This window comes from Doryrhamphus excisus, linkage group LG20 (genome assembly GCF_037039965.1).
Source record: "Doryrhamphus excisus strain RoL-2023G ecotype Guam linkage group LG20, RoL_Dexc_Guam_v1.1, whole genome shotgun sequence".
NCBI classification, from domain to species: Eukaryota; Metazoa; Chordata; class Actinopteri; order Syngnathiformes; family Syngnathidae; genus Doryrhamphus; species Doryrhamphus excisus.
This window is the reverse complement of record NC_136376.1, coordinates 10,091,167-10,100,322: the sequence shown is the minus strand read 5'-3', so window position 1 is coordinate 10,100,322 and position 9,156 is coordinate 10,091,167.

Sequence of the window (9,156 nt, the reverse complement as noted above, 5' to 3'; positions counted from 1 at the left end):
CTACTCCCACTGCTACAACCATTGGGAAAAAAAGAACACATTTCCTGTCTTTTGCACAAGATGTAACCTTGGAGGAACTTCTGTGTTTTTTTTATATCGTCTTGTGTTGCCCGGCGCTTTGCGGCGCGGCTCTGCGCGATGCAACCCACTCGTTCGCCTCGCAACTACAAAGTGAGTTGGACACCTTGTATCTTGTGTAAGCGCGGCGGTTGAAGACTTTAGCTTTGAGCTGAGTGTCTCATCCGTTCCCTACGCAAAAAAAAAAAAAAAGCTCCATTTGAATGTCAGGCCAGCACAAAACGAGGGGGAGGCTTCTTATCTGCCCCACTCGTTTGTTATTCATTCATGCACACTATATGGCAGGATGCTTCTCCACTTGGCTTCTTTATGTAACCGTATTCCGAGGATGAGTAGGAGGAAGATGATGATGACGGCACGCTAGCGTCTGTACACACAGGACAAGCTTTCGGGATGAAGACAAACCTTTTGTCCATCGAAGTCTGAATTGTTAAAAATTGCAAACTTTGACCTCCAGGTTACTAATGCAGGATGAAGGTCTGTCAATCAGAGGATGAAGAGCAGGAGGAGGAGGATAATGAAGAGGATGGCGAGCAGCGCACCAATGGCGCACCACTGGTGGCGATCGCTGGTCATGTAGGGAAACTTTGGCCAGTTTTTTCATAACGTTATCCAGTCTGGACTGAGTGTTGTCCATCCTCATGGATGAAGTCATCCAACATAACAAGACTGTTCATCCAACTCCATGCCAATCATCTCCTTTTTTTCTTTTCTTAATTTATTTCAGACATGCATACTATGTTACATTATTCTTTCTCACATATACACTTACAATATATATTTATATATATATATATATATATATATATACACACACACACACACACCTCATTACTACACATGTCTGAAAAGGAGCAGGAAGAAGCAAAGCTTATTAAATCCTACCCCTTCTCCACACCATAGCAGTTACCAATTCAATAAGTGATTTTTTCCACAAATATAACCACAGAATCTTACATAAGACAAAACAACAAAAGAAGAGTGGGAACATCGGACTCCCCAACAAAACCCCAGGACATTGACATATATTGACATATTCTTTAAGACTCCGATTGTTCCCGAAACTATATAAGTCTATAGGTCATTCCGGGGGGCGTCACGGTGGTCTAGTGGTTAGTGCGCAGACCTCACAGCTAGGAGACCAGGGTTCAATTCCACCCTCGGCCATCTCTGTGTGGAGTTTGCATGTTCTCCCCGTGCATGCGTGGGTTTTCTCCGGGTACTCCGGTTTCCTCCCACATTCCAAAAACATGCTAGGTTAATTGGCGACTCCAAATTGTGCATAGGTATGAATGTGAGTGTGAATGGTTGTTTGTCTGGCGACCAGTCCAGGGTGTACCTGGTCGCCCAAAGACAGCTGGGATAGGCTCCAGTACCCCCGCGACCCTTGTGAGGAAAAGCGGTAGAAAATGAATGAAGGTCATTCCGGGTGATGATATTTCCTGTGGTCAAAAAAGGGAACAGATATCCCAGTCCCCCCCCCCCCCCCCCCACTTCCCTGTCATTCCCACTCTTCTACGCTACAACATGAGTGGTACTTATCACGGCAAATTCCTGATTTATTTGTCATCAGAGGCCCTAGATTTGTCACATTAAATCTGCTTTTCCTCAACAAACTGCGGAGGAAGATTACAGGCTCTCATAGGCGGCGAGACGATAACAACGGCAAGTCTGGAATGAAAGTCGTCAAGAGGATGATGTGGAGAATAGAGAGGGGGACATCGTGTGCTAAATCTCATTCTCATGCCGGGACTGCAAGCGCTTCTTCGGACCCCTTTTGTGTCCCGCTGGAAATATGATTTCATCCAGCCTTCCCAATCCAATTGAAATAGCAGTCAGGCTTGCGATTGTTCAGCGAACCTAAGCCGCTCTTTCCTATCCTTCAGAACGCTTCGCACTCGCCACCCAAATCCCCCTGCAGGCAGCAGGCGACTGGACACATTGTCAGCGTGCGTGCCAAACTCGGAAAAAAACTATTCCAGCCCTCATTCCATCACATTTCCGTCCCCCCGCTGATGATGATTTTCTGTATTGACAGCTACATGTTCCCAATGGGCTCGGAGAACATGAATATCCACCATTTTGACCTATTTCACGCTAAGCTTTGATCTGCTTCCTTTTTGCCTGGAGTCTATTCGTGGCCACTGTGACGATGCATGCCTAAAATATGAGCAACTTCTGCTTGTTTTCAAAGCGCTGCTTTTATTAGCATATGCATGCTATAAATATAGCACAACATCGGTTCTCTATTATGTTATGTTATGTTCTCCTACCATCAACAATTAAGACGAGGAAGGTTCGTCTCCATACGTTCACAAATAACAGTCCAATTCCAATTTGGGAAGCTGCGTATTTCCATGTGGCACAAACGTGCAAGTAAAGTGCAAAGTACGCAAATCCCACTCAGCACATCATACCCGAGTTCAATTCCACCCTCGGCCATCTCTGTGTGGAGTTTGCATGTTCTCCCCGTGCATGCGTGGGTTTTCTCCGGGTACTCCGGTTTCCTCCCACATTCCAAAAACATGCTAGGTTAATTGGTGACTCCAAATTGTCCATAGGTATGAATGTGAGTGTGAATGGTTGTTTGTCTATATGTGCCCTGTGATTGACTGGCCACCAGTCCAGGGTGTACCCCGCTGGGATAGGCTCCAGCACCCCTGTGAACCTCGTGAGGATAAGCGGTCAAAAATGAATGAATGAAAAGGCTACGGGATCACTGCAGGGACATAACAGACGGCCACCACTAGCATAGAAAGCTACCGAGCTAATTAGTTAGCCTTTCTAATTTTCATTCATTGATTCATTTTCTACCGCTTTTTCCTCACGAGGGTCAGGGGGGTGCTGGAGCCTATCCCAGCTGTCTTCGGGCGAGAGGCCGGGGTACACCCTGGACTGGTGGCCAGCCAATCACAGGGCACATATAGACAAACAACCATTCACACTCACATTCATACCTATGGACAATTTAGAGTCACCAATTAACCTAGCATGTTTTTGGAATGTGGGAGGAAACCGGAGTACCCGGAGAAAACCCACGCATGCACGGGGAGAACATGCAAACTCCACACAGAGATGGCCAAGGGTGGAATCGAACCCTGGTCCTCCTAGCTGTGAGGTCTGCGCGCTAACCACTCCTTTCTAATTTTCTTATTCTCAAACTAAAGTGATTCAATAGGAGTGGGGAAGAAGGACAAAAAAAAGCAAAAAACTTACCACTTCCACACTAAATGAGGAGAACCTTTTTTCCTCCCATTGCATCTCAGTAACGGCATGTCAGCAAGTGATGTAAGCTAACATCATGTCTCATAACATCGCTGATGCCTTTTGGCGGTGACTGATTAGCTGTCATGTTCTCGTCATTCGTGTTCCGAGTGTTATGTTTGAATATGAATAATTAGGCCTGTTATAATAAACACTACAATGTTTCAGTGGTTAAGCTCTCGTACTTCCTACTTCCTCTCAGACATGTTGAATTGCGTCAAAGTGATGTACGTCCATGTCAGCATGTTCATAAACTAAAATAAATCAAATGTCGGCTAGTGTCACAGAATAGATGCTGTTTATTTTCCTGACCTAAAATAGTAACGACTCCTGACCTTTCCCATCAGAAATCCTCCATTCTTCCGAGATTAATTTTTTTTTTTACACGCGTACACTGATGATTAATGACTCGGTTATTGGATGTCATTTCTTAAGTGGCAACACGGACGGATTTTCAAATTGCAAAGCCGACAAGATACTTGCTGCCAATTGAATATGTTCCTGTAATTACAAATGCATGCAATAATTAACACAACAAATCCATTGCGAGGGAGGGTGATTAAACACGAGGTCGTCTGGGCCGGAAAAGATTTTCTCAGTGCAGCCATGGCGGTTTGATCTCGGCTTTTAGTGCGGCTCATGATGCTAAGTAAATAAGAGCAAGGCCTCTTTCACATATCATATGCGAAACCCCACCCCCCCTTCCTAAACACACACCATTCTTCCATTGGGACAACATTTTTGACATCCATTAGGAGGTTTCCCATCATTGAGCCAGGCTGGGAAAAAGGAGCTAATGATGTAATTCCCTTTAGAGAGCACATTAAAATGTCAAAGTGCAAAGAGCTGACATCATCCATTGAGAACACGTTTTCCAATATTCTACATTTGTCTTTTCCTCTTGCCTTCTTTCCAAACAAGACGACGCCCCCAGCGCCGCCACCGGGGTCTACTTAGGGTGTGCGGCCATAAGATGAAGGGCCGCAATAAAGGACGCTATCATCGTATTAAGCACGTCCTCGCCTGCGGCGGTAAATGGCTTTTCTCCACACAGCGGCGTTTTTACACGCTATACCCGTGTCGTCTTATCTTACATTTATGTTTGACGCTTTCGCTCATTTGTCTTCAACTAGAATTTCATGAAATGATGCGGTTTTTAAAAAGATTGTCCAAGTGCATGTTTTCCGGGGAAAATGTCGGATGTGAATTATATTTCCACGAGGGAACCTTGACGGCTTATGTTTTTTTTTTTTTTTTTTCCATCCCAGTGAGTGGGTAGCCTTTCGCGTCAATAATTGATGCTGGAAGACGGAGTAAGTAGATGTGAACTGGAAGCAGAGAAGTGGGGGCTGCGTCTCACTCAATAATGAATCAATTGATCCCCCTGCAGATGATGGATACGGTTGCTATGACGACAGATGCAGTGTTACTCAGGCAGGACACGGAGGCGAGGTCTGTTTCCCAGAAGCGTGCACTCGGCTTTTGAGTGCTCGGAATTTATGTTGGCACAGGACGTGCTTGATAAAGGGCAACGATATTAGCCGGGGGGGGGGGGCTTTATCCCGCTGGATGGATGTTGAGCAATCAATCCAGTCCATCACATTCCAAAAATTCAATCTATTCCGTTTTTCCCATTGATTTGCTTTATCAGATTTGATTGACAGGCGTCCTCGCTGGCTCATCTGCATCTTGGTAGCACGTCGAACATACGCCGGGTTTTCATGTGCATGCCTCGTTGACAAAAAATAAATAATACAAGGTGTTTACCACGTGTGTGTGTGTGTGTGCCTGCGTGCGTGTGCTCTGTTGCCATGGCAACGTGGCTGCTGCTTCTGGTCCAGCTGGGACCACGTTGCCAAGTAACAGCTGAGCTATGAAGAGAGGAGGCGAGGAGCGTGGGCAACCGGGAGGGAAGCGAGTGAGTGGGAAGCGAGAGCGCCAAGGATAGGACGACTCGTACGAAGATGGCGAACAACAAAGAGTGAAAAGCACAAGGCGAAAATAGCGCATCGAGTAAAAAATACACAGCGTGTGTGTGTGTGCTTATTTCGATTAGGGCGCTCTCTCTCTGCTAGAGAATATAAATGCTTCGCTGCACCACAAAGCTTCTTTTGTCTCTGCAACCAGAAAAGACAACAATTGGAAGAAGTGGCCTTCCTACGAAGAATAAAATGGCAGTTTTGATACTTTGGTTTTGGGTGTTCAAAGACCTCAGATGAGTAACCGTGGTACAACATGCTCAAGCAAGTTCAATATTTGTAATGGTTTTATTTCATTTGAACATGCATCAGATTACAATTGAGTGCATCCCATAATCAGTTCACAGTTCCACATGTCCAAAAGGAGTAGGAAGAAGCAAAGCTTATTAAATCCTACCCCTCCATCTGGTACTTTTACAATCACTAACTGTTGACAGATGACAGAGCCTATCCCAGCTGTCTTCGAGCAAGATGGTGCACCCTGGACTGGTGGCCAGCCAATCACAGGGCACATATAGACAAACAACCATTCACACTCACATTCATACCTATGGACAATTTGGAGTCGCCAATTAACCTAGCATGTTTTTGGAATGTGCGAGGAAACCGGAGTACCCGGAGAAAACCCACGCATGCACGGGGAGAACATGAAACCTCCATTGTCCAGTACAAAAATAGTTAAAATCTAATTTATTTTAGTTTTATTTAATTAATAAAACTAAAATAAATAGAAGAACTGGAGTCTGAGTGTCGAATTTGGGAGAAAACTTTATTTTTCTTGCAAACATTAACTTGCACTCTTTGCTACATGAGACATGAAAGCCCCATCTCTCAACCACAACAGGAAGCGGAAAACCCCCACCCCTCCAGGTGGCAACCCCTCCCCTATCGATCGTTCCGGGGTGAATTATGTCCCGGTAACCTACCACTACACTAGCATGTTTTTGGAATGTGGGAGGAAACCGGAGTACCCGGAAAAAACCCACGCATGCACGGAGAGAACATGAAACCTCCATTGTCCTGTACAAAAATAGTTAAAATGTAATTTATTTTAGTTTTATTTAGTTAATAAAACTAAAATAAATAGAAGAACTGGAGTCTGAGGCGGAGTGTTGAATTTGGGAGAAATTTAATTTTTCTTGCAAACATTAACTTACACTCTTTGCTACGTAAGACATGAAAGCCCTCCCCTATCGATCGTTCCGGGGGGGATTATGTCCCGGTACCCTTCCACTCCCCCTCATTACATCAAATGGTCTTAAAATTCAGTAGTGTAGTGAAGCTGTAGCATGTAGCATGTAGCATGCACTTGGTAGAATGCACTAGGTCAAGGATGTAATGAGGGTGGGGCACCCGACCACGACACTAGCATGTTTTTGGAATGTTGGAGGAAACCGGAGTACCCGGAGAAAACCCACGCATGCACGGGGGAGAACATGCAAACTCCACACAGAGATAGCCGAGGGTGGAATTGAACCCTGATCTCCTAGCTGTGAGGTTTGCGTGCTAACCACTCGACCACTGTGCCGCCCCCATTTTTGTCAGTCATCAAATATTAGACAAATAATTCGTTGCGGAGAATCTGTCCTAATTCTTTTCATCTCGAATATAAAACGAGAGTAGTGATTGTGTGGCCGCATTGACCGCACCATGACCACGGCGAGGGCACCGTGCCTGCCATGATTCATGAGCAGGCAAGAGAAATATTGAGAACAGACCCCCCCCTTCCCCCTCCCTCCCCCGAGCTTGAAATGAGTGTGTCCTTGTAGTCCAGGAGGCTCAGGCATGCAGCTGCACCCAGCGGCCCCGTGTTGAGTCAGCACAGCTTTAGTCCACGAACAGGGAAGGTTACTTGGAGTGAACATTCCCAAGTTTTTTTTTTCCGGCTTGTTGTTTATGTTGGAAATGTGGCTTGCATCCATTAGGTTTGGCCGCTCTGTATTTTTAGCAGCTGGTCATGTTTTTATGTTGTTGTTAAGACGCTTTTCAAAGACGGGCTGCACCCTGTGAGTCACTTCATGAAAGATTAACAAGGATGACGTATTTTTATTATTTTTTTTCACCGAGATGCACCATACTCCAAATATAATTACGTCACACCAGCATTGTGTTGGACCCGTTTGAAATGTTTCTCATTATTAACACACATTTCTGTCTCACACCAACTGAGTGCTCTGATTTGTTGCCATGGAAACAGCCCATGACGTGCTTTGCTGCTCCGTGTGGGACTAATTGTCATCCCCAAACATGCTCGTAGGCTCGAGTCACCGCGTTTGCTTACCGTCTTTGTTATTTGATCCTCATGCTCCAGTACTCCTCCATAATAAAGCCCAACACAAAGCCACCATGGAATCCGGTGCGTGAGTGAACGCCATAGCGGAAAATAACACTGAAAACAAAACAATACATCAATTGAATTTTCCTGCAACCTTTACCTTCCGCTGTGATCCGCACGGAACGACGGCCTGGGAAATGAGTAATGCGACACCCGGCATTTGGGATTGAGGAAAAGTTGCATGCCAAAGCACAGTGTCCGTACAAATCGGTGCAGGAATTACAGGTGGGGGGGAAAGCAGAAAAACAAAAACAATGGCGCCAATGTGGGCCTGTGCTTTATATAACTCCTGCCTGTGGCGATTGTGCAATGCACTGCAGTTGTCTGGGCTGATGTAAACAGAGCTTTAGAGCCTCTGGAGGCTCAGCCATGTGCCTTGATGCAGCAGTTATGGGCACATGCCCTACTTTCATAAATCAGAGCTGGATAAAAGGGAAACAGTGTGAGAGGAGAGGAGAGGAGAGGAGGGGCGAGCAGAGAGAGGGGATGCCGAGTGAGCGCAAAGAGGAAGGGAGGGGGTTAGGGAAGGGATGGGGATGGAGGATGGGGGGGTTGTAGAAGCCGAACAAGGCTCATATTGATGTTCCAAACACAGCTGCAGGCGTCAGCTGACTAGCTGGCCTGAAGTTCTGCCTCCCACCTTTATCAGCTTACACTGTGACCTTTCTCTCTCTCTACTGGAATAGATCCCCTACACCTCCATCGCCCCTTCTCGGTGGGCCGTCTGACCCTTTGGCGCTCATTGAGTTCAGGCCATGTCCTCGCTAACATCTGGTTTCTGAATTTTTGGCTTCAAAGTACCTTTATGCGATGTATAAATCTTCTTGTTTGACGACATAAGACGACAATGTTGATAAAACGATCATCGTTCAAAATGACGTCAATACTGTAATATGCATGCCAGGCCACCAGTTGGCAGTGTCACCAAACGTCTTATAATAATATAATAGTGACATATGTAAGTAATGTAGCAATGTCCTAAGCGACTGAAGATCATAATGTATGTTACTAATAATGAACACAAAAAAGGTAACATTTATTTACAATTACAAGCCAAACTGTATAAAAAAGGTAACATTTAAAAGGTAACATTTATTTACAATTACAAGCCAAACCGCATAAAAATTGTCATATATTTTTGTTCAGCCCGAATAAGATGATTGGTCACTCATGACTGGTTGGTATTTGTGTACGTAGCCCACACACACAAAGGGAAAAAAATCCGATATCGATATTTTATGCCCTGATTATAATAATAAATGATCCCTGTTTTGTGATTGGCTATGGACTATTTATTATTAGTCACAAAATATTGAAAGTTAAATGTAGTATTCTGTTATATTGAGGCACAACATTACCTTAACATTACCTTAACATTACCTTAACACTGCATGGAGTCATCCATGTCAGGTCTGAGTGAAAAAAGGTTCTCCTCCCATTCCCTGTGGAAGTGGTACGTTTTTGGCTTCTTACCTTGTCCTTTTTCCCAACTTCATTTGA